Source organism: Pinus tabuliformis, chromosome 2_2, assembly GCF_031772625.1.
Source record: "Pinus tabuliformis cultivar Carrire ecotype Pingquan chromosome 2_2, CPIR1, whole genome shotgun sequence".
Lineage (NCBI taxonomy): Eukaryota > Viridiplantae > Streptophyta > Pinopsida > Pinales > Pinaceae > Pinus > Pinus tabuliformis.
The window spans coordinates 67,428,955-67,456,105 of NC_142300.1; positions in this window are offsets into that span (position 1 = coordinate 67,428,955).

The window sequence follows — 27,151 nt, forward strand, 5'->3', positions numbered from 1 at the left end:
AAATGGTTGCAGGGATCATTTCTCCCATCATATTTTTTTGTTAGCCATACTTGTGGGTGACCAAACCACACTCTCATCATTTTTCTGTATACGTGTAAATCATCAAAATTATACTGGTGAGTGCCCCACAATCTCGCAGGTGTAGCGTGCAGCGCCCAATCCAGGGCCTAGAAGAGATGTTTCTCTGGCACTTATCTCTCAAATGCATCCAAAAAGTTATCAACATTAGTTAAACCATCATAATAAGGCAGATTTCTTACCTCTGATGATACACAGCGCAACGACATGGTCATCATATTATAGTCCAACGTAGATACTTCATGTAGTCGATTTTTCGAGTGCTCCAGTCCCTCATCTGAATCTAATGTGCAGGAAATTTCATGGTCCCATGCAATACTTATATCTATTGTTGGATTCACGCAATCCTGATCTCGCGTAGTTATCTTTTAAATCTTGTCCAAATCGTCATTACTTTCATAATCGCGGACCGGTTCAGTATAGTGCGGTCCTTCTGCAGGGTCTAGTGGCACCACTATGCAGAGTGATTTCTTCTCAAATATCATCTTCTGCTTCTTCAAATTGATTACCCCATTCATGTTAGTGGCCCAATCGATTCCAAGGAGCGCAGGGTAGGGATTGTTGTCATCCACAATCTCTATCACTTCAAAATCAATTAGTGTGCTCACGCCTTCAATATCAGCTGTTACCCCCTGCAACCTTCCCATTGGGATGATTTTCTACTGATTCACCATCCTTAACTGAATCGGAGACCACTATAGCGCAGGTCTCCCCATTCTTTCCCATGTCTGTTTCGGCAAAACATTCGCGTCGAACCCTCGCTCCAAGATAACTTGGTCCATTTCGTATTCTCCTATTTGCACAGTGAGTCTCATCTCACATCCAGTTCTTGCCTAATGCTTACTGTTTCTGGGAAAACTAGTACTCCTAAAGAATGCTAGCCCTCTGGGTTTGGAAGCTACCCTAGAAACAACAGTTTAAAGCAATTCAATGATTTCTCCTATGTGTAATAGATAAGAAAAAGATAATGGAACCAACCTGGAACTTCCACTTAATCCCTTTCTTGATCTCTCTCTCGTTTGACAGATCCCACAACTCCTCCCTGTACTTAACACGCTTGGAGAGTACCTGCACAGGTACAGCAACAAAGAACCGTCAAAGCATCGTGATCTATTACATCATAAACATTACAGAATCAGATATATAATGAACAAATGGTAGCATTCACAAATGATAACATTCACAATTGCATAATCATATGGGAAAAAACTTGAAGATCTTTATTAATAGAAAGGAGAATTACAACCCAGTTGTCTGATCTAGCATCATCCTCCCAGCATCAATCCTTCTTCACCTCATAAAATAGCGAGATCATTCCAACAAGAATATAATTCTCTCTCCTCAATTACAAATTATCAGCACTTACTTGAAATTCACAACATTCTAGCCTCTAGATCTCTTGGATGAGGGATCCATTTATAGATGTTTGCAAGGGTGTGAGTCATCCATGTGGTTTGATTAGTTTCATTCCACTTGTTACAATTGGTTCCGTAAGAGAAGGGATAACAGATGGTTTTATATCCCTTATTCATCCTTAGGAAAATTCAGAGAGGCAAGTGGCACAGGAGAAGTTTTAGAAGATTCCATGAGCATCCACTTAGCAAACTGTCTCAGAAATTTGTCCATCCTCGCCCGTCACACCCTATAGAAGGCCTAAATAGTATGCATCGCACCCTGGCATTGTACCATTCAGTATGCATCAGACTTTGCTAGTGGATCAGTCATTATGGTTCAATTTAGGCAATTTCTTGATGGTTTCTCAAATGGAACTTTTGGGGAATGATGTATTCAGATGACTATGTTCCTTTAGGGTATGAAACAAATAGTTTAGGGGTTGATGAGCCGTGATACATTGACATATAAGTTTGGGGTTGATGTTCCCAAATATGTCTATAACACTTACCAAGCTTCCTAACTATGCACGGTTCTTCAATAGCATTTTGCTTGCCAACGCACCTATTGATTAGCTCCTGCAGTCCCTCCACTGCCTTGCTATCATGTAGAAGTTTCATGCAGGTCTCCAAGAACGTGGAAATCATGGACAGCCCATTTCTTCAGTCGGCTTCTCTTGACTCCCTGAAATAGAGGCCTTAGTGAAACTTTTTTTGCTTCCATAAATGTTTCTTTTCGGCATTCCAAATCAAACCAAATCTCCTTTTCTGGCGCTTTGCGAACCCACTCACCTTCTTTAAGCTACTTCCTCTTATCCTCACCATTCATTGCTCCACTCCGCGGCACAATATTTAAATTAAGATCTTCCGCGCGAGGCTCAGCCCTCATCATCTGTAGGTTCTGAGTCAGTTGTTGAGGCTACACCCCCTTCTCGCATATATTAGCTAATAATATAGGGCAATCCTTTGTCGCATGGTCAAATTGAGTACAATAGTGGCATGACAACCACGTTGGATATAGGAAGTCTCGTGCGTAGTGTTCTGGTCCTCCACAATTGTAACAAATAATTTTCCCTCGACCTCTACCAAGTCCTCCTCCACCTCGACCTCATCTGCGCCCATGATACTCACCTAACACTCCTCTAGCACCTTGGTCCGCAGGACGTGTTTATGCCTACACCCTATATGCAGGTATCTTGTCCATCATTAATTCGTAACTCTGACAATTGCACTCATCATGACCTACAGATTGACAGAGTTTGTAGGAGGGTTGTTGCGGTGTCTGTACAAGTTTCTGTAGCAAATGGAAATTGTTTGTCACATGTTTCCCAGCTACCTGATAGATATCACACCATAGCACAGGCCCTGTACTTGGCCTTGCTGTAGATTCCAACCTCAGAGGCATTGGTCACCCTGCTGCAACATAATTTGAGAAAACTGGACAGTGATCTTTGTCATGCCCCTGGCTTTTGCACTTTAGGCACCACATTTATTCGTGTGCCTCTGGCTGAGCTATTTTGTCTTTTTCAAACTCTGTATTTTGAGGCAAAGGTTCTGCAACTGCGCATGAATGTAGTGAAACCCCAAATTAGCATCCTGCATTTGTGTCTCTTGCAATCTCATTGCGATTTCCAGAGCTTCCGCCTGGGTCTCGATCTTCTGTTGTGATAGCGCAACCCTTAGATGAGGCAGGAGGAAGGCCACAAACCATTCGCGGTGCTTCCCATCAGTCAGATTCATGTTAGCCTCATGGATCATACACGCCAATATTTGATCCAAATCCTAGGCCATCTCACCAGGCTTCATCATGATCTCTTTGAATCCCATAATTGATTGCGCCTCAGACTTAGTTCTACTAAATTCCTTATTTAACGCAGTCTAGATATCTGCCAACGTGGACATCGGATTATCCATGCAGTACTTAATGTACCACATTAGTGCATGGTCCTACAAAGTATTAACCAACATCAGTTTCTTCATTTGATCATCTGTGATACCCTGAGCTTCCCATACAGCCTTCGCGATGAACCAAAATTGGTCCAAAGCTTCATTTCCCATGCCCTTGAACACAGGTAGCTTTACGAAGTTTGCCATGTTGAACGGTGGTGGAGGTGGCAGTAGTGTGGGTGAGGGTGTAAGCAGTGGGGATGAAGATGGAGGTGGTGTGAGTGGATGAGTTATTTGTAGGAACCCTTCCTTTATCAACTAAATAGCACTCTGCAGAGAAGCCTGTGCTACTCCCTCGTCGTCACTCAGAGGAGGTTCAATCAGTGGGTTGTAGTCAAGGCCCTAAAATTTCTTCCACTTCACGTAGCCCCAAACATTAAGGTAAGTGCATAACCCTCTTTTCACACAAGAGCATCTTAATCCAAGTATTTAATGATTTCAAATACTTACCTTGTGGCCCTTTGAAGAAGCGGTGCTCTGCTTCATTGTAACTAACCGAAGTATCGACCGCGAACTCTGTCACAAATCCTCCTATGATACGATCGAGCCAATGATTGACAGCGCACGTGATCTTATCTTCAGAGGCTTCCAATCTCCGTACTAACTCCAGGGTCCAGACAATCAGACCATCAAGCCTCCACCTCCCTTGGCCATCTGCCAACTTCGTGATCCACTCGTATAATTCAATCAGGAATGAACAGAAGAAGATTTCATGTATCTCTGTGTACAGATGTCTATTCAACCACTGTTCTTTCATCAATCACAGATTCCTATTTTCTTGCACCGTGAATTCGTGGATCTTTCTATCCAACCAATCTTCAATCTCATTCTTAGTTGGATTCCACTAATGCAACATCACACATCTCATTATGCAGACCTCGGTCTTGGAAAGAGAACCATCTTTTGGCTTGATGGGCCCTAACGCAGGTTCAACATTAAGCAGCTAAGCAAATCCCTACACTACTGGCCCTTTCAGCATCAATCCGCGGAGCGCGGACTGAAGTCTCACCCGAAGCAGTATGGGGGGATGCAGGAACCAAGTCTCTGCACCCTGAGATGGTTGTAATGTTGGTTATATGCCATAATCCTTCCTTCACACAAACCGATAAGCCCTTTAGGGATTATCAAATTATTTCTTTTATTCCTCCTTGAAGCCTTCGCGAAAGTCTTTGATCATCCTTCACAAACCCCAAATAGATAGATTAGGAACTTACATGCCTCTGTAATTACTCTTACTTCTATATTTACTCACAATCGCTTAATTATTGGTTAGCTTTAGCATGCATTATGGTTATCTCCATGTCAGATATTCTTATTGGCGTTCATATGACAAAGTAAAATACATAGATTCGCACATCAATATAGCATTAATTCTTAACCACAGTATTCAACATAATATAATTGCAACATTCATAACATAAGTAAAATAACACATACACAGATAATTCTAAAATACTTCTTTTTATTGATAATCCATATTTCCAGTATAGACTCTAACTACCCTGCGCACATAGCTGCACGGGTCCGCGCACTCAGCTGCAGACTTCTACCCTATGCCTTTGCGCACTCAGCTGCAGAGCCCCTACCTACGCTAAGACTCTTCGCTCTTAGCTCTCACAGACCCATAAACTTACTTAGAACTCTAACAAACACTTATGAAATGCCTTAGACTCTTCTAAGACTCCCTTTTTATACAATCCCATTGTCTGCGGACCAAGGGCGGATCTCATCAAACCAACACAAACTATCTAAACTAAGGGCGGAAATCATTTTTCACTGCTTACATCTTCATGCCTTGCGGCCACAAAATGCGGAGACTTTATATTATTTACACAAAACTTGGGCCTTTAGCCCCAAAACTTGGGCTTTTAACCCGAAAATTGACCCCAAGGGACCCGTTCCCAACAAGTTGTCATTTTTTGGATTGCTTCTTTCATGGATAACACTTTCATCTTCATCTAAAGTAAGCTCAGTGTTTTGAATTTCAAAACTCAGAATTTGATAAGTTGATGAAAAATTTGATTGTATCTAATGTTCTTCCTCTTGGTGACTTAACAATTGGTAAGGCTAATGAATATGTCCATCAAACTTAGGAGAAAAGACATGAGATTCAATGTCAAGATTACAATCTACTTCATTTTCACCGAAAGAAGAAACCTTTTTCTGTTGGAAATTTTCCTGAATATCTTGATAAATGGTTTCTATTATTCCATCTTGATGAAAAGATATCTCGAACAAAGCTTCTTCAATTTCATCATACATTAAATCCTGATTATAAATCTCAATTCCCATATGTTGAATATGATTATCATCAAAATTTCTACAAAATCTTTCTATCGGCACTATAGAAGGGTAAATTTTCTTATAATTTTTACAAAATGCTGCATAGAAATCCTTAAGCAAACATAGACTAGCGGTGGGGAATCCTTCATACCATGATCTTCCGTTATCCTCTAAGGTTGCCATAAACATATTCATTAATCAATCCTCAAGAAACTCAACTCCAAGCCTACATACATGCATGTGAAACCGTTGAAGCCTCGAAAATTGTTGCTACAACATGGGCGAAAATGACCCAGTTCGGACCTTAGTTGGAAGCTCCATTTCCATTTGGTGTAGTGGCTCCGACTGGGGATAATGGGACTAGTATACCAAAAGATATTTTGATAGTGTTGATGGGGTGATATATGATGTAAAAGGGGAATGATTAAGCTAAGTGTAATATAATCTAAACTATTTAAACACATGCATATATCCTAGTTTGAACACTATTAAACTATAACTATGCCCGGGAATAAAGTAAAGTATGTGATCTACAATAATGTCCTATAGCAATTGGTAATAAAGATAATTCAATTGCAATAAGTGAAATCATTTAACAATAATCATTTTGGATAAATATTTAGCCAAAACGATTGTGAAATATATATCGCATAAAGAATCGTTCATATATTCAGCATAAAATTAAAGCCAACACCATACAAAAGTGCAATAATGCTAACCAAAATTCAAACTTTCATACATAAAACAATTGAAGAAAAGTTATTTCCTAATACATAAATAAAACAAAATCACAAGATAAAAGTACCATATATGATAAGTTATGCTCATGTGTTTCAGCAATATCGACCTAATTCGAATCAATCCAACATCATCTAAGAGTGCAAAAGTGAAATTTCAGTAGAGCATGCCAGATATTCAAAAGAAAATAGATCTTGTTCCATTCATTCCACTAGAACCTCCTCAAAGGTACAAAAGTACATGTTTTGAAGAATGTTTCTGATAAAATTTCTAGACCCCTCTCTAAATGCATGAGAGGGGTTTAAATACTAAAACTATAGGTCCTAAAATAGATTATTACAAAAATAGCTGAGGAGGTTTAAACGACCTTCCTCAGATTATGCTAAATAAAAATAAAACAAAGTGACTAACTCCTTTTCATTTGATCCTTAAGATCGTAGATATCTTTCATTGGTTTGAGCTGTGTCAGTTGGTCGATCACAGATTTCAACTGTCCAGTAAATATAGCATCCATTAGTGTTGGAACCATTTTTTTTGTGGAGGTAGTTAGGCATCGCAAGGTCATCCACTGGCTGTATGGTTTGACTAAGAATTTCTAGTATGCTTCCCAGTTCAACTTGCTCATTTGTCTGATCACCTCCTCCCTTTCCTTTGTTGCCTGTCTCCATTGCTGCTCTAGTTGATTGGCATTTGGAAGAAATCGTGGTATAGTTTCTGCAACCAAGTTGGTGCCATGTAGATTTTAATTAATGGCTTCAATGATGTTGTTTTCACGACCATCGTTGCCCTTTCTGCTTGCTTGAGCCAAGAATCCCTGTCTGCAAATATAATTTCTTTATGTGATTCCTCCAATTTTGGAAAATCAACCTTCCTCCCATCTTCTGATTCTTGCTAGGTGATAAAGTCATAAATCCTTTGATGGACTTCGTCATACTCAAGTCTCATGTCGATGACTTGGCTTGTTAGCTTATCACTGATCTCACAATAAGGACTTATTTGCGAGATTTTTTGGCACAAAACTTCCTTTCGTTGCATTAGTTGGAAGTTAAGGTTGAGTTCTTATTTTATGAACTGATCGGTTTGTGGATTGTCTTTATACTTCTCTATCATAGCTTGAATCCACACATCTTTTTCTTCTAGGCTGTCTTGATGTTGTATTTGCATCTGTTCAAACTCCTACTGAAGCTTAGCTATTTGTAACTCTTCTTTTTGGTTAAATTTTTCTTGCTCTAATTGTTGTTCCAACAGCAGGATATTTTGTTCATTTTCTCTTAGAAGCATTTGGACCTCTATCGCTTTATCAATAGTTTCTATAGGATAGGCTCTAGTAAATTGCGACGGTCTCGTAAGGTTCTTAGATGGGTTCATGGGTGAATATTTCCAGACAATGTCCATTGGCTCATTGTCGGGAGTGGTAATAGCTATAGAATCTAACTTTATTTTCTTCCTCTGCCTTTTGATGACAACTTTATGGGTAGGGCTATAAAAAAAATCTAATGGAGGAATTTCCTCAATTCTCAAAATAATCTCAGAAGTGGGGGTGGTAGGAATTAGCTCCACATCTTGAGTGCCTACAATTTTCTCCACTCTAATTTATTGAGTTGATTTGTGCTGTGGAGTCTGTATCTCAGATTTTTGTTCCTCTGTATGGAGCTTCTTATTAAAATGCTCCCATTCTTTTTCTAAATCAACAATAGGGGGCTTCGCCGACTGAGTGGAAGTAGAGTGAATTTCAGCCTGTTTCTTTGCCGAGGTTTGCTCAACTACTTTCTTTGTTGTTCTGGTTGTGTCCCTTTCAGACTCTCTATTTTTATTTCCCCCATTTTGAGACTATAGTTGTGAGTGCTCTGACTCACGAATACTCCTTGGACTCTGATTCGGAATTTATTTTGGAATTTTCTCTGGAGCTTTCCTCTAAGCTTACACTGGGAGTTGGCTCCCTTATTGGTTCAATCTGTAGTAGGTCCAATGGGACCTTTAATAATCTCCTCTCCCTATATTCACAGAAGGCTTCAATATCATCCGGGGAGAAAAGTAGTGATGCCATATGCATCACTTCAGAAAATGTTTCCTTTTGTAGGAAGAGGTCATCGAAGGCATATTCCTCATGGGTAAATGTTTTGACTTTCACCATGGAAGTAAAGTCTTTGGCTGTGCCATTTGGGTCATATTGTCTTTGTGGGAATGTAGTCAATTTCAATAATTTCATAATCTCTACTTCCTTGCATGCATGTCCAAAATCGTGCAGTGCAAACGCACCACATTGCAACGGAAATGTAGGCCAAATGGCCTTTTTCTGTTCCTTGAATCCTTTTCTCAGCCCACCTTTCCCTGTTGTTTGGTAGGCTATCTCCCTAGCCATTGACTTATCAGGGACATAGTATGGGAGGACATGCAATGAAGAAATGCTCCCAAATACTTTGATATATGTAAATATCTCCTCCCCAAACCATCTGGCTACAAGTAGGATATCCACTTCAGCTTCTCCAGAAAACCTAGGGGCATTTCTGTTGTAGACTTGTTTATGAATAGGTAGCATAACTCCTTGACAAATCTTGTAAAAATGGGGGCGAAACTGAGACTCCCACAAACTCTTATCATATATATGGATAGGAAGTGGGTCTTGTACAGTCCACTTCCATCCCATGATAGGAAATTTGGAGCCAAAATAGATAGCATCCATTACATAGGCACTCATGAAAAATGGAGGGTAAACCCTTGAAGAGATACTCCTCTTTCTCCTATACTCCATTCTAGCTTTCGCCAAATTATCAGAAAAAAATTGGGTCCAATTCATTATTGTTTCATTTACGACTACATCTATTAATGGTAGCCATTCTGGGGAAAATTTGGTACTATCGGGCTTGTCGAACATTCTACATTGCATGGCTATTGAAAAACTATGAGGGGGAGAGATAGATGTTGTAGAATACATACCCAGTTTATCCTTTTTGATCTTTCCTTCATTTTTGTCAAACACACACATGGCAGCAACAGAATATTAAAGATAAGTAGGAGAGTACATCTATTATTTGACAATGATATACATTTATAGTACATTCATGTGACCGTTGGGTTCCACATCCCAAGGTCTCTTGGACTCTCATGGCTGTTCACATTCTACACCAACCCATAGAGGATTAGGTGTCCAACATTCCCCCCCTTAATTCGAAGGGTTATGTATGAGTCCAAGAAGAGAGTTGTAATACAAAATATGCAAAAATGCATGGCAACACTAGGCTCAATGTGCTCTCTGAAATGTTGGTATAAAAGGTAGTGGTTTAAGGATCACCACCAACACTAGAATGCTTAGTGTAGCTCCCAGAACTCTTCCAAGTCTTGCATGAAGCTCAAGTCTTTTGCTAGAGGAAGTGCTCCTGATGTTTTGAAGAGGGAAACATTCAACCATGAAAGGGAGGTCTCACCCCGCATAAAAGGGTGAACCTCAACCTAAAAAGGGAGATCTCAACCTGTGATGGTTTAAGTATTACCAACAACTCTAGAATGCTTAATGCAATTCCTAGAACTCTTTCGAAACTGGCAAGAAGTTGAAGTATTCTACTAGAGGAAGTGTCCCCAATTCATTGAAGAGGTATCACTGACTGAAGGCATGCTCAGGGGCATATTTGTCTCTGGCTACAACTCCGAATCTGGTGTGGTAGGTTGTGGCTTAGGATCGCTTGGTGTGGCTTTGAAGCTTGTATATGACCATCATTTCCCCCTGTTAGATACAAGGTGAGATGATGAACAGTTCTCAACTGCAAGACTTTTCAATATTCGAGAACAAATCCTATTGTATGAGTGAAATATCTTCTTGGTTGTTGAAGTCCATTGCCAAGAAGCAATCCATCCAAGTTGAATCATTATTCTTGCAGGATGTTTGTTTTTGAAGCATCTGTTTGAAGAATGACTAGTTTTATGACAATGCTTACATGGATGAAGATTGTTAGAAAATTATATATTACAGAGCAATGGAACACATAAAATATTGCAGAAATATAAACACATAAAACACATAAAACAAGAGAGACACAAATATACATGGTTCACCCAGTTTGGCCTACGTCCACGGAGAAACAACCAGTCCTTCTTTATTATATTATCCAACAAACTAAAGAGATATAGCCTACAGCAGATCCGCTATAACACCCTCTTCGCTCTCAATCTCCTCTCTCTTCCTCACTTAGAATACAGATGTGCATAGACGCAACACAATTCCCTCATATATAGTGAGGGGTTTCCTTCTAGGGAAAAAAACCATAAATTAAACATAACTTCTACCGTCAGATCATCCACCTAATGAATGGCCCAGATTGACTAGAAATTACTAGGCTTTTACAAGGCAATTTTACATCTATTTTTAGCTTCGGGGGCATTGCCCCCGAACCCCTGCGAGGGGACCGTTGGCCACTGTACCCCCCAACCAGGGGGGATTAGCGCCCCCGGACCCCCGTGGGGAGGACAAGTCTCGCCTGCACCCTCCCACGCTGAGGGGTGTACAGTCTTCCTGGGGTATACATCCAGCTGAGACATTTGAATACAGAAGATAATCAGGCTCCACACCCAACAATCTCCCACTTGGAGACTAATTATAGCAACTCCACCACTGCTTCATTTGCTACACAATGACTCCACTTTGGACCTGGTTGTTTCTCACCTTCTTCATCATAGTTGAAGACCAATTGAAACTGAGCAGATTCTCAGTTTCTCCTGGTTACAACTTTTGTTAGCATATCTGCAGGATTCTGGCTAGTGTGTATCTTTTCCAGCTTCAACTATCCATCTTCCAATGCTGACCATATGAAATGGTACTTGAGCTGTATATGTTTAGTCTTGGAATGAAATGCAGAGTTCTTTGCAAGACGTATGGCACTCTTACTATCACTGTATAACCTGCCCAACTCCTGCTTCTTACCCAATTCATCCAGAAACCTTTGTAACCAAATAATTTCTTTGCTAGCCTCTGTAGTAGCAACATACTCTACTTTTGTTGTTGAAAGTGCAACAACACTTTGGATTTTTGAAACCCAACTGATAGTTGTTCCACCTATAGTAAATACATATCCTGTAGTGCTCCGCCTATTATCTCTGTCACCTGCCATATCTGCATCAACATATCCCTGTAGAGCAATGTTTGAACCACCAAAGCATAATTCTTGATTTGTGGTACCTCTCAAATACCTAAGAATCCACTTCACTGCCATCTAATGTTCTTTTCCTAGATTGTTCATGTACCTGCTTACAACTCCCACTGCATGTGCAATATCAGGCCTTGTGCAGACCATTGCATACATTAAGCTTCCAACTACTGATGCATATGGAACTTTAGACATATGAGTCATTTCTTCCTGAGTCTTGGGACACACCTCCTTACTTAATTTGAAATGACTAGCCAAAGGTATACTAACTAATTTTTCATTCTGCATATTAAACCTTTTCAACACCTTTTCTATGTACTCACTTTGAGATAATGTTAATTTGTGATTCTTCCCGTCTCTAGTTATTCTCATACCAAGGATTTGTTTTGCAGCACTCAAATCCTTTATTGCAAATGTGTTTTCCAATTTCCTTTTGAGCACATTTATTTCCTGCATGTTAGAACTTGCAACAAGCATGTCATCTACATATAATAACAATATAATATAGCTGCCATCATTTTTCCTTTTGAGATAAACACAATGATCAGAGTGACATCTAGTATAACCTTGTTCAGACATAAACCTGTCAAATTTTAGATGCCACTGCCTTGGAGCCTGTTTTAAGCCATACAAGCTCTTCTTCAACCTGCACACTAATTTCTCCTTCCCTTTTACCTCATATCCTTGTGGTTGCTGCATATATATCTCTTCCTCCAAATCCCCATGGAGAAAGGTTGTCTTTACATCTAACTGCTCAAAACAAAAATCTTCAACTGCTACTAGACTTAAAATAGTTCTGATTGAAGTCATTTTAACAACAGGAGAAAATATTTCATCAAAATCAATACCTTTCTTTTGTGCTTTGTACCTCTGTTTTCCTCCATCTTCTTCCTTCAGCCTGTAAACCCATTTATTCTGCAATGCTATTTTACCTGCAGGCAACCTGACGAAGTCCCAAGTCTGGTTATGTGCTAAGGAGTCTATCTCTTCTTTCATGGCTTGCTCCCACTTCTTCCTGGTTTCTACCTGCACTGCTTCTTCATAACATTCTGGTTCACCAGAATCAGTGAACAATACATAATATAATGAAGGAGAGTATCATTCAGGGGGTCTACTTATCCTGGTAGATCTTCTAACACCACTTTCCGGTGTTTGAGGTGCTTGTTGTTGTTGTGGTTGTTGTTCAAGCTGTTGATCATAATGATTTTTAGGCACCATCACTTTTCCTATGATATCATCAAGCACTGTGTATTCTCTGTTTTCTTTTTCTTGTTTCTTTTCCTGCAACTGATTCTTATACAAGACCTTTTCATTGAATATTACATCTCTACTCCTAATGATTTTTTATTTTCATAATCATATAAGCGATAACCAAAACCATTAACACCATATCCAATAAAGGTACATTTCTTTGATTTTTCCTCAAGCTTTGTTCTATTTTCTTTATTAATGTGGACAAAGGCTTCACAACCAAAAGTCTATAAAAATGAGTAGTTTACCTTTTTACCTGTCCATGCCTCCTCTGGAATAACACCATCCATGATTGTCCTATTCATCCTTTCTGACACACCATTTTCTTGTGGTGATCCTGGAACTGTCTTCTCTATATGAATTCCATTCTCTGAACAGTACCTATCAAACTCTTTGCTACAATATTCACCTTCATTATCTGATCTGAGACACTTCAACCTTTTCCCTATCTCATTTTCAACCAAAGCTTTCCATTTCTTGAAAGTATCAAATACATCAGATTTATTTCGAATACAATAAATCGAAGTTTTTCTCGTTGCATCATCAATAAAAGTAACATAATAATGAGAGCCACCAAGAGATGACACCTGAGCAGGTCCCCATACATTAGTATGCACAAGCTCTAATTTTTCACTCTCCTTTTCTTTCCCAACTCTAAGGAATCTGACTCTCTTATGTTTTCCATAAACACAATTCTCACAAATTTTAAATCAACATGCTTCAAACCTGGAAACAAATTTCTTGAGTGAAGAATTTGCATCCCCTTCTCATTCATGTGCCCGAGCCTATGATGCCACAATGCTGTATCTTCTCCTGTAGAGGTTAAAGCATTAACAGATTTAGAAATACCATTGCATAAATACAATGTACCAACCTTTCCTCCTTTCGCTATTACTAAGGATCCTTTAGTGACCTTCCAGGTTTTATCTGTGAAAGTACTTATGCAACCTTCACCTCCCAACTGCCCTGTTGAAATCAGATTTTTCTTCATATTTGGAACAAGCCTTACCTCCTTCAATAGCCATTGATTTCCATTTTGCTATTTTATGAAAACTGTACCCATTCCAATGATTTTACATGGTTTATCATCACCCAATCGAACCTGTCCAAAATCTCCTTGAACATAATCATGAAAATGTTTCCTATTAGGTGTGGCATGGAATGAGGCCCTTGAATCTACCACCCAAGCATCAATAATATTTTCTAATGAAAGAATCAAAGCATCTTGCAACACATCACTTGTCACATTCACTTCATGATTAGTTTCTTATTGCGCATCTCCTTCTTTTCCCTTCGAGACTTGCAGTCTTTCTTCAGGTGTCCTTTCTTCCCGCAGCTCCAACACACTATCCCTGATCTGGACTTGGATCTGCCTTTTCTTGACTTACTGCGATATCCTGGGCTCTTTCCTCTTTCCATTTTTCTTCCCCTAGTCTCTGCAGTCAAAGTGTTATATGATGTCTCACCGGAGCTTTTCCATTGCATTTCCTCGCTAAGGATTGCATTGACAACATCATCAAACTTTAAAGTACTAGATCCAGAGACAGAGTTACTAATGGCCATAACTAAACCATTCTAACTTTATAGCAATAAGCACAAAAATAACAGAGCCCTAACTTCATCATCAAAATTTACCCCTAGAAAACTTAACTGACTTGTAACTGTATTAAAATCATTTAAATGATCAGCAACAAATCCATCCTCTGACATCTTCATATTAAATAAATGCTTCATAAGAAATACCTTATTTGACGCTGAGGGTTTTTCATATAGTTTGGCTAATGCCGACATTAAACCCTGTGTTGTCATTTCCTTTGAAATATTGAACGTTATCGACGTCGTTAGGCATAGTTGTATTGTTCCAAGTGCCTTCCTGTTGAGAATATCCCATTCTGTGTCTGTCATACTTGTCGGCTTCTTTGTCTTTCTGCTCAATGGTAGGTACATATCTCTCTGATACAGATAATCTTCCATCTGCATCTTCCACAGCTGGTAGTTTTGGCCATTGAATTTTTTGACCCTAAACCTACCATCTTCCGCCATTGCTCCCACTCAAACCAGGAACCCTTCTCTCCTGTGAGTTTATCAGCCAAATAGACCTTCGGCTCTGATACCAGTTGTTAGAAAAGCATATATTACAGAGCAATGGAACACATAAAATATTGCAGAAATATAAACATAGAAAACACATAAAACAAGAGAGACATAGATATACGTGGTTCACCCAGTTTGGGCTACATCCACGGAGAAACAGCCAATCCTTATTTATTATATTATCCAACAAACTAAAGAGATACAACCTTCAGAAGATTCGCTATAACACCCTCTTCGCTCTCAATCTCCTCTCTCGTCATCACTCAGAATACATATGTGCATAAACGTAATACAATTCCCTCATATATAGTGAGGGGTTGCCTTCTAAGGCAAAAAACCCTAAATTAAACATAACTTCTACCGTAGGATCATTCGCCTAATGAACGGCCCAGACTGACTAGAAATTACTAGACTTTTACAAGGCAATTTTACATCTATTTTTAGCTTCGGAGGCGCTACCCCCGAACCCCCGCCGGGGGACCGCTGGCCCCCAGACCCCCCAGCTAGTGGGGATTAACCCCCCCGGACCCCCAAGGGGGGCACAAGTTCCCCCCACACCCTCCCGCGTGGAAGGGTGTACAGTCTTTCTGGGGTATACATCCGACTGAGACATTTGAATACAGAAGATAATCAAGCTCCACACCCAACAAAGATCAAAACAGTGATCTTTCAGATGGCCAACTCGGTTACCGTGTTGGCATTTCATAATCTGTTGCTGTGGAAGAGGGGCAAAATCTGGAACAGCTGGAGGTGAACTGTCATGAAGGAATCTAGCACTCTGAAACTGAATGGGCTTTGAGTAGTCAAGAATATGAAAGGACACGTCCTTGTCATATCTAAGATCAGTTCTATACTTGTTGTGGACAACCTCTTCCCAAGGTCTGATGATGGGCTTGGGAAGTGCAAAATGAACTTCTACATCTACATGTAACTCTGCGACTTTATTGGGCACTGGATCTGAATCAACAAGTATGAATTTCTGAGAGAGAGCCTTTGTAGACAAGTCTGAATTTCTGAGAGAGAGCCTTTGTTGATTTGGGATGTGTCTTTAGAAGTAGATTGTATTAGAGTTTTCAGGAACTCTAATACTTCACCAATTTGAGTCATTTTCTCCAATGTCAAACTTAAACTTTAAAATTTGTTCACAACTATGAACCAATGTCACTGCAAGGTATTCTCTTTAGCCCCAAAAAATAAAATATTGAAACTTGAAAACTATAGGGGAAGCACTGATTTTTTTATGTAATGGAATGTTAAAAAATAATGGACTCAACCCAAATCTTATAAATTCAATTCCATTTTCACAAATAATGACCATGAAGAAAATATTCCTGGAAAATCTATGCAAATGCTTCGATAGGCATATTACATAAACTCAAGGCATATACTGCCAATGAATACTCTCATGTTGAATGAGTATCTCCAACACAAAATAAAGATTATTTGATCATGTGTTTCTGTTCCAATTCACTTTCAAGTACTAAGCCTCTTCCATAGGCAATCATTCACAAGCTACGTAATCATATGTATACGACTTGAGTAAAAAATAAAGCGATACACATCAAATGAATTGTTACCTCGACATTCAAAGCAGAGATACCATCTCCAACACTACAAATATTTGATACATCGACTGTGCTTGAGTGATCTGTGGGGGAGGCAGACAACGTAAGTGATTTGAAACTGATATATAATTGTTGAGAGGTATAGATCAGCGTTATATATTATACAACGAGGAGGAGGTGTTATATATTATGCAACGTGGAGGTGACTTTATACATTATACAATGTGGATGAAGAATCATACATAAAATCGTTATATACCAGTCTCTGCATGACATTTGTTGGGTCTTCATTCTCCTTTGCAAATTTCTTGAGGAACTTTTTATTGTAGAGATTTTGTGGCTCTAGTAGATTATACATAAGCCATAGGCTATCTAGTGAAAAAGATCCCATAACCTCCTACCTGCTATTCTTGAATTATTTGTCTGATACGTCCACCTGATCAATTATCCACTTAACCATATCTGTATATTGAATTATCTTCTGCCTTGCGGCTATGCGATGCAAAAATGAGCATGTTGTCTCGAAGAAGGAGGTGTCGGAGGAAACATGATGATCTGTTGTGGCCTTTGTTACCAAAGGTCTTGGTTTCTCCTCTTCTAATAAATCATACATGGCCTCCCATGTTGAGGTTCCTCTATCTTTGTTGCATGTAGTGTTAGATAACAGAGGGATCATTTCTGATTTTTAAAATGCGGCTGCCTTTCCCCTCTTTTCCATTTCTCCCAACAACTCTTGCTGTGGAACTTTCCTAAAAATGGAGAAAAATGGAAGCTATTGGAGAGACACAAGTAAAAATGAAGATAAGAATGAATGGTACATATGACTTTGAAAAGGTGACAAGAGGAGTTTTTATTAAACACAAGTAAGAAGATATCATATCACGTCGAACAACTTTTCAAACGTAAATGAAATTAACCCATACTAAATGCCCACTAATGGTTCCTTATCCCTAGATTTATTTCTCTTTAATTTTTTCATGTTGAATGAATCAATTCCCTAGAACTCGCCTTATCCTATTGTGTCATAATATAGAGGTACCGCCTGCTTATCAACTATAGATATAGGAAGAAATTTGTAATAAAGATTGGGAGACTTGTTGATTCATTGCAATAAGTATAGGGTCAAGTAAGTGGGTTGCTTGCGTTTTTCGGTGAGTGGGATTGAAAGACTTATTCATTCGTTGGGTCGGATCTATCTCCGGACAGAACCTACTATCGATTGAAGGAGCATCACTCATCGTAAGTCAGGAAAGAAGCTTATTAGGGTGGCGAGATTTTTAACTATGAAAATCCTGATTTTGTGATTTGCGATGCAATATCGCAAATCGCATTATTGCATTTTGTGTGTGTGCTTTCTTTACCATTCCTTTGGTTTCTACGAAATGTGAGGTGTTCTTTATTAGTTTTCAAAGCATAGCTGATTTGATAGGATTTTCTTTGTAAAGCCCTTTTCGTTTCGCAATGGACTTAAGTGTTTTTTATAACATAGTTGGCAATCGGATTCGGGCTTCCATCACATTTCGCAATATCACATGGTTGGTAAGGTTTCAGATCTTTCTTAAGGGTTTCCAGTGCGATGCGACAAGGGTGACTCTGTCATCGCAGTATCGCATATCACATGGTTAAATATACTTTTTCAAGGTGCACCCTTTGTAAGTGGTGATATGTGATGCAAGCCTTATTTTAATAATAAACGTTTTAGGACTTAGTTCAAATGAAAAAGCCTAATAATTTTAAGGTTAAGCATGGAAATCCCTTTTGTTCGCTTTTTGTAAGTTTTGGTCATTAATAAGGATTTTGGCACACTTGACCATGCGATATGTGAAAAGGTGAGCATTTGCTAGCTTTTCACAGGGTTTTATCTTGATATCTTGCTTTATTCCAAAAAATAACAAGAAAATGCCTAAATGCTAAATTTATTTTTTTGGAAGGATTTTTTAAGGGTCCCCATTTATTAACAGAAATTAGCTATTAAAGTAACAAATGGGGGGTCATTGAATAGCACAACAGAAACTTAATTAAATGAAGAGAAGCATCTTCTCCTTTTTTATCTCCAAATATTGGGAGATAGGTTAACCAATTAACATGATGCATGGGATTTGGAAAGTTGGGAATATGAGACCTATCCATAGGAGCATACCTGGAAATTTTTCTTGCAATTAAACCCATCTTGAAACTATTGAAACTATTGTCCTTTGCTCATCCAATACTTCTTAAATCTACTGACCTTTAAATAGTGGAGTAGCCATAAAAGTTTGATCTTCTGAATCCTTTGAAATTGGAGTCTTTCGATTAGGTTGAAATTTGATTGGAGTCACCAAGGGAATTGTTCAGCCTTCTTGTGTCTGACTATTGTCCACCATCAGAAAATAGATCTAAAACTTGTATGATCTTGCTTGGAGAAGATGGAACCTTCTGTTCCCTAGGTAACGACACCACTATGTTAGCACCCTATAATTACCTATAGGATGAAAAAGGATCACATGGGTAGCCAAAAACAACTTACAAGATAGAATTTAGCCCTTATAGCTTTAGATAGGGCTCTATCTATAGAGTTTTTTAGTCAATTAATTGGCTGATTATTTCAGATCTTAGGCTAGTTTTTAAGAGAAGAAAGAATAGGTATTATTTTAATGTTACTCCATTGTACATGGAGTAACTTTCGGTTGATGTTTTCAGTGAACAGGCAAAATAATGAAAGTTTCTTATATCAAGAGCGACATAGGTAGTCCTTCTGATGTTTTTGATAAGGTTCATTGTAGGAGTGTGGGCAAAAGAATGATGGACAAATGACACATAAAGCGTCTAACTAAAGGATGAATTTTTCATGTCGTGTAAGAGGAAAAACATTTATTGTTTATGAAACTAAAAGAGAGCTCTATAATAGTGAATTCTGAGATAATGCTTTTTTTATATAAACAAGAAGATATATATTCATGGCATAATATATCCAAAAAGAAACTTACATCACACAGAAACACATCACCATAATGGCTAACACGAGAATTCCTACAACAAGTAACTTCGACCTTCTTCTATTCACTGAAAATATTTGAAAAATACAAAACACAAGTTTTTTGCTTCACAAATAGACCAATTGAACCATTTTGTCATGTCTGATTCTTCTTAACTACATTTAGCTACATGAAAACTAAAGGACGAGATACAATGTATCTACTATCAACTAAAAGATCAAGATAAACTAACTCATGCAAACATCATTGTCTTAAAGCTTGATAAAATTTAGTAACATAAAGTTTCAAAAATCAGACTTATCCACATCCCATCCCTATCCTAATCACTAACATCTTATCCTGATCATTAACATAATTATAGAAGGTCCTGAAATATCAAAATGCAAAAATAGGCTTGAGTGACATAGTTGCGTAGCAAAGTGTAGCAAACATTCAAGTTGAGATGGTTGTATATCCTCCAGAGTAAAATAGAGTACATGAGCATGCTTGCAATGATGGTTTAATGGTTAGAATCTCCTAAATAGTCTTTCCCACCCTAGCATATCTAGAAAACAATTGACTCCAACTTGCGTAGAATTTGTGCAACAGAAGTTGAATTTTAAAATTGTAATGAATTCCCCTGATCCAAAATTATTCTGAGTGCCCTTTCAACCATATCATTCACCTTACAATACCCATCATACTTTAAGCCTTCCAAAACTCAAATTTACAAATCAAATTTCCAAAATTTCATCATTTTGTGAGGAAGAAATTGTGAAAAGGGGTCTCCAAGTGACACTTGTAATTCTGAAACCATGAAAACTATGGAAACACTGAGAGAGGCATATACTAACTTGTTTTTTAGAGAAACCTCTCTCTGTTTTCTCACATTCTTCCCCATATCCTAGCATTTTTTTCCCCAATATCATGGCTAAAATAGTAAATTTCATAGTCTGAAAAATATTCTTTAAAGATGCATTTTAATATCCACATCTATGAAACCTATACAGAAAATGAAGGATATTTTTGTTATTTTCCCCATGCTTGAGAAAAACCTCTTTCATTTTTTTGAAATTCGGCCCCATTTTGGTCAGATAAAGCTTTTGAAAATGATGACCAAACTAGTCAATTTCAAAGGAAATCATGTAGCAGACCTCCATGTTTGATATGGTTGCATATGGTTTTGTGAAAGGTTGAGTGAATAGATGTGTTTGATATGACCTAGTGATGATGTAGCACCCTTTGAGTGCTTCCCTCCATGCTTGCATACCTCCAAAATGGTTTTTCTCAGCTTTGCGCAATCACTGTGTGGCTCAGAATTTTGTGCAGTTGTTGCGCAACAACCTTCTCACACTTGAAATAACCTGCCTTTGAACATCTGCCAAACTGCTTTCGGCATTGTGTTGTGCAACCTGTCAAACCTTCTTAGAGCGTGAACTAGGATATGAAGAGAGAATGAGGGCAACATGAAAAAAATTTGAAAATCCATGCCTCATACGTCTTGTTTTGGTCATGGATGTAAACTTTGTGTAAATAATTGTAATAATTATGAATTATGGATGATGATAATGAGTTGTGGATTTAGGGAGATGTTATGGAAAATCATGAGATGTGAATTCGGGGGGAGGTAATGGAAAATTATGATGAGCGGTGAGTTGTGAATGGAAGGGGTATATGGAAAGAGTATATGAAAAGGAATTATGAATTATAAATGGTGAACTATGAGCGATGAATCATGAATTATAGAATGGAGGCATGATTGACACCATTAACAACAAACCCATAGCACTTTAATAAATGAAACCTGACTTGTTCTATTCATGGTGTTATTGTTAGTATTTGCATACTGCCATCAGTGATCAAAACTCCTCTTTTCATATTCATATTAGGGTCTCACTCAGAAAGTTTTGTCATTCCACATAAGTCCTCATTCAAACATTTACTCACTGATGGTAGCCCTAGTCAAAAACCTCACTCTCCCTCAAAAAATCTATACTTGCTGGCCCACCTTCATGTCTTACTGAGCATACTTCAATCATGAAAGCTCATTTTATCATGTCTTTATTTCAGTCAAGTCACCATGAAGTCTGCTTACTCAAGGTTTGCATTAGGTCTCTAGGTTTTATTTTTTCAAGGTCCAATTAAACAGCATTTCACTACATAAGGCCAGCAAAATTATGAGAGTGAACACCAATAATATCCCTTTTTCATTTAAAGAGGATTTTAAAACATGTAAATATGGTTGCCAAAGTTGTAATTTTGATTTCAAGTATGAATTTCATTCCAGATTGTAATTTTATTCCAAAAAACAGAGATGTAATTTTATTTTTCACTATGTAATTTTATGTCTTTCAAATGTGATAAGCACATGATTTCCAAGCTGCTAATTCAGAGTTCCAAAAAGCCAAAGACAAAAAATTCAAAGGTCAAAGTGTTCTCAATGTATATCAAGAGATCAATTTGTCAAATAAAAAATCAAGTGTAAAGATATAGTTTCCAAGAGTAAGGTGAATGACAAAAGGACGAAAGTGGGTCCCAAGATTAATTTTGAAAATTTAAACAAGGTATAAAGACCATCGAAGACCAAGGGAATGCTCATTTTCACTCTTATCCATCAATATCTCACTCACCTACACTCCATCTACCTCCCTTGACTTTTTCCCATCCCCATTCCTCTCATTTCCCTCTCCTAGGGTTTTGAGGGCATTTTTCTTGGTTTCATGACCTCCATGGTTAAATAATCAACAAAACTTGTATTATGATGCTCTTATGCCTTCTCCTATCCTTGATATACCTTCCTAAACACTTCCCATCATTCCTATCCCTCAAACTCATCATTGCTACGCTTTTGACACTTTTCTAGGATAGGCCTGTGTTTTTCCCTTTTCGACCCCTTCCCCTCACTCAATTCTTGAAATTCTAGTTTCCCATACTTCCTAAAATACTCCCTACATCCCAAAATTTTCTTAAGAATTTAGAAGCTCCCTATCCCCTTTATTTCCCTTCATTCCTATAAATTCACCAAATCCCTTGTTTTGCCTACACTAAACCCTAATTTCCTCTCCCAATGAGCTAGGGTTGGCTATGGAACCAGAGAAATCTGAGTAGAAGAGGCATAAGGGAGTTCATTTCAGAAAGTATGAGGCTATTCCAACTCATATACATCATGTCTCCATCATTTTTCAAGAAGTCATTCTAAAGGACAAATCATTTGCCACACATAGGGCCGTTTTTCTTCGAACTATGTTTTTGACCAAACAGAGATGAATTTGAAAAAAATGAGAGATTGTTTTGTCCATAATAGGCCAAGGAACAAAAAATTCCTTCATTTTTTACACGGGTGCTATGTTTTTGGAGAAATATAAAACATACAAGTGCTACAAGAGGTTTTCAGCACTTCTGGAGTGACCTTGGGAAAATAAATGTTTCTCCTAGATGGAATCTCCATATGACTTTCTTGATGAGTCAAATGACACCTGGACTGAAATATATTTCCAATGAGTTATCCAGAGCTCAATTTGGAGTTGAGAAAGTCCTCCAAAACTTGCCTCCAAGACCACACTGCATTTTTGCACCACCATTCTGCACTTTTTGACCAGTCTTGGGAGAATTAATTTTTAAGGACTATACGTGATCCTTTTCAGTGCTTTATACGTCCATTGTGTAGCCAAGATATGGATATTTCCAACATACTATCATGGGCTCAATTTTGACTTCGGGAAGGCACTCAAAAGTCGATTTGAAGTCGGCACTGCATGTTTGCTTCTAGTGTTGTGCGTTTGAACAGTCTCGGGAGAATCCATTTTGGAAGAGTCATATCAAGACCATTTTGAAAAATAAAGGTAGATATGGAAACTAGACAAGATAATATTTTCAACGATCTATCCTGGGCTCAATTTGGACACAAGTAAGCCAGGAAAAAGTGGGCCTGAAGATGGCGTTGTGCGTTTGACACTAGTGCTGCACATTTGACCAATTGCCTAATTTTTCACTGTTTTTCTCCAGATTTGATTTTCCTATTGGGAAATCAACGTTTTACTGATGTAATTGATCATGTAAATGTAATTATGGTATTTTTACTATTACGTAAGGTAAATACATTAGGTAAATAGAATTTATGAGGTGTAATGAATCAGTTCATTGTAATTAGGGATGAGCCATTTTGGCCACCCTACACTCTAGCTATCAGTTCAGATTTTGGTGGAACTGCTCCTCCTCTCATGGATTCGACCCCTGGTGGATGGGAGGAGTATTTTTTAGGCCTATATCATGTACCTTTTCAGTCATTCTATAGGTTGGACTCTATTGGATGTTATACTAGTGTTTTAGACTTTGGCATGAAATATATTGGATGAGTTGTAGATATTTTGGTGGGATTCCTGTGGCATGGTATTTTGATATTGTTTCCTTTTTACTTACACATGTATGAATGTTTTGTACCTTTCATGATCCATTTCACTTCTAAATATGTTTTATTTTCAAGGTGTGATAAGCTGAATTCATCTTCTATGCTCTGTTTTGGGAAAATCATCATAAATTGTTTCATTTCTTAAGTTTAAAAAGAATTCATGGTTTTCATGTTCTTTTTAGCACCTCACCAGTCTAAACCATTTCATCACTATAATACAAAGTGTTAAAGTAACCCTCCTACCTTGCCCCATTAGATGTCTACAATTCTAACTCTCTTTTGCCCTGACCTAGTTCACTCTCTGACCTAATTCACTCATCGAGTGACTACCCCAATCAAATCAAATCAAACAACCCCCCGAGCTATTATATCTAGACTAAAACACTAATCTATCCAACCCTCTTGGCTATGATTCTTTAGAGAGAGAACCCTCTAGCTTGGTAGGGCTAGCTACCAAGTCAAAAGGTTGGTCTGTGGTTACCTTAGCTGGACTCTTCCTCAGCCTTGAAGATCTCGAGGAGTGATACAATCCTAGCGCCGTTGTTGGGGGGCGAAATCTCTATCTTCCTCAGGAAATAACGACAACGAATTAGATCCAGTTTTTGATGGTGGATAGTAGTTGGACACAAGAAGGTTGAATCATCCACCTGGCAACTCCATTGTTCAAGATCCCAAGCTTCAAAGTTCAGAGCGACTTCACTGCCAAAGAATCCAATTTTCATAGCATTGATGGTAATCACCAATGATAGGGTATGTGGAAAATCTTTTATCTGGTGAAATATTAATAACTTTAAGGAATGATTTAGCAGAATTTCAAATTGATCAAAATTTCTCAACATCAATATTTCGTTGTTTGAAATCTAGCCGACTCACACCTAAAAGTAAAAATTGTTTTCTTGGTTTAGTTGCTGAAAGATTAGAAAATGAAATTGAACTATTGGATGTTAAAATTGAATCATATGATTTCCAAGATCCTAAACAGTTCTTGGAAACTCTCCCACCTCTGAAAGAAGAAAAGGTAAGGTTGCCCTTGGATGGTTGGATTGGCGGATGTCTTGATTTACAGTAGGGATGTGACAATCTCCAGCTGAGAGCATATGTTAATGAGTTGGGGCAGCAGATAGAATCTGGTTCGTATGATCCTATAGCAACATATATTGAATATTTTCTTAGTTTGAATGAGAAACCTTAATTTCCTTTTACAGAGTCAAAGGTATTATGTGTATATATTGCTCGTAGAATTTCCAATTATGTTCTGGTTCAAGCATCATCAAACAACCTCATTATTACAACAACTTCTTCATTGGTTGATTTGGCACTTTAGTATCACTCGATTCAGTGATTTTGCAGTAGATTAGTGTAGGATAAGTGTGCAATAAGCTTTTTGGAGAAGCATCCTTCAGCATCTAGTTTATAGTTTGCAGTGTGTGTGTTTTACGTGTTGAGTTTGGTTGTAAATTTTTGACCGTATTGGCCCACATGGTTAGGCACTTGGCCTACGATGTTCTTGACACCTCCAAAGAGCTGCCATCCCCAATAAGGCCAATGTTACTGTTATTATTTGCATACTTCCATCAGTGATAAAAAATTCTCTTTTCATATTCATACTAGGGTCTCGCTCAGAGATGTTTGTCATTCCACCTAGGTCCTCATTCAAAAATTTACTCACTGATGGTAGCCCTAGTCAAAAACCTTACTCTCCCTCAAAAAATCTATACTCTCTAGCCCACCTTCATGTCTTACTGAGCATACTTAGATCATGAAAGCTCATTTCATCATGTCTTTATGTCAACTAAGTCACCATGAAGTCTTCTCACTCAAGGTTTTCATTAGGTCTCTAGGTTTCATTTTTTCAAGGTCCAATAAAACACCATTTCACTGTATAAGGCCAAAAAAAGTATCCGGGTGAACACCAATAATATCCCTTTTTCATTTAAAGAGTATTTTCAAACATGTAAATATGGTTGCCAAATTTGTAATTTTGATTTCAAGTATGAATTTCATTCCAGATTGTAATTTTATTCCAGAAAACAGAGATGTAATTTTATTTTTCACTATGTAATTTTATGTCTTTCAAATGTAATAAGCACATGATTTCCAAGCTGCTAATTCAGAGTTCCAAAATGCCAAAGGACAAAAAATTCAAAGGTCAATTTTTTCTCAATGTATATCAAGTGATCAATTTTTCAAAGAAAAAGTCAAGTGTCAAGATATAGTTTCCAAGAGTAAGGTGAATGACAAAAGGAAGAAAGTGGGTCTTAAGATCAATTTTGAAAATTTAAACAAGGTATAAAGACCATCAAAGACTAATGGAATGCTCCATTTCACTCTTATCCATTAATATCTCACTCACCTACACTCCATCTACCTCCCTTGACCTTTTCCCATGTCCATTCCTCCCATTTCCCTCTCTTAGGGTTTTGAGGGCATTTTTCTCAGTTTCATGATCTCCATGGTTAAATCATCAACAAAACTTGTATCATGATGCTCTTATGCCTTCCCCTATCCTTCATATACCTTCCTAAACACTTTCCATCATTCCTATCCCTCAAAATCATCATTGTTCTACAAACCCTAGCATAATGCTACGCTTTTGACACTTTTCTATACTAGGCCTGTGTTTTGCCCTTTTGGACCCCTTCCCCTCACTCAACCATTGAAATTATAGTTTCCCCTACTTCCTAACATCCCTCCCTACCTCCCAAAATTTTCATAATAATTTATAAGCCCCCTATACCCTTTATTTCCCTTCATTCCTATAAATTTCCCAAATCCCCTGTTTTGCCTACACTAAACCCTAATTCCCTCTCTCATTCAGCTAGGGTTGGCTATGGAATCAGAGACATATGAGTAGATGAGGCATAATGGAGCTCATTTAAGCAAGTATGAGGCCATTCCAATTCATATACATCATGTCTCCATCATTTTTCAAGAAGTCGTTCCAAAGGAAAAATCATTTTCCACACATAGGGCCGATTTTTCTTCAAACTATGTTTTTGACCAAACAAAGATGAATTTGACAAACGTGAGAGAGGTTGTTGTCCATAATAGGTAAAGGAACAAAAAAATCCTTCATTTTTAACACAGGGGTTATGGTTTTGGAGAAATGTAAAACATACAGGTGCTACAAGAGGTTTTTTGTACTTCTAGAGTGACCTTGGGAAAATAATTTTTTCTCCTAGATTGAGTGTCCTGATGACTTGCTTGATGAGTCAAATGACAACTAGACTGGAATATATTTCAAATGAGCTATCCTAATCTCAATTTGGAATTGAGTAAGTCCTCCAAAAGTTTCCTGCAAGAC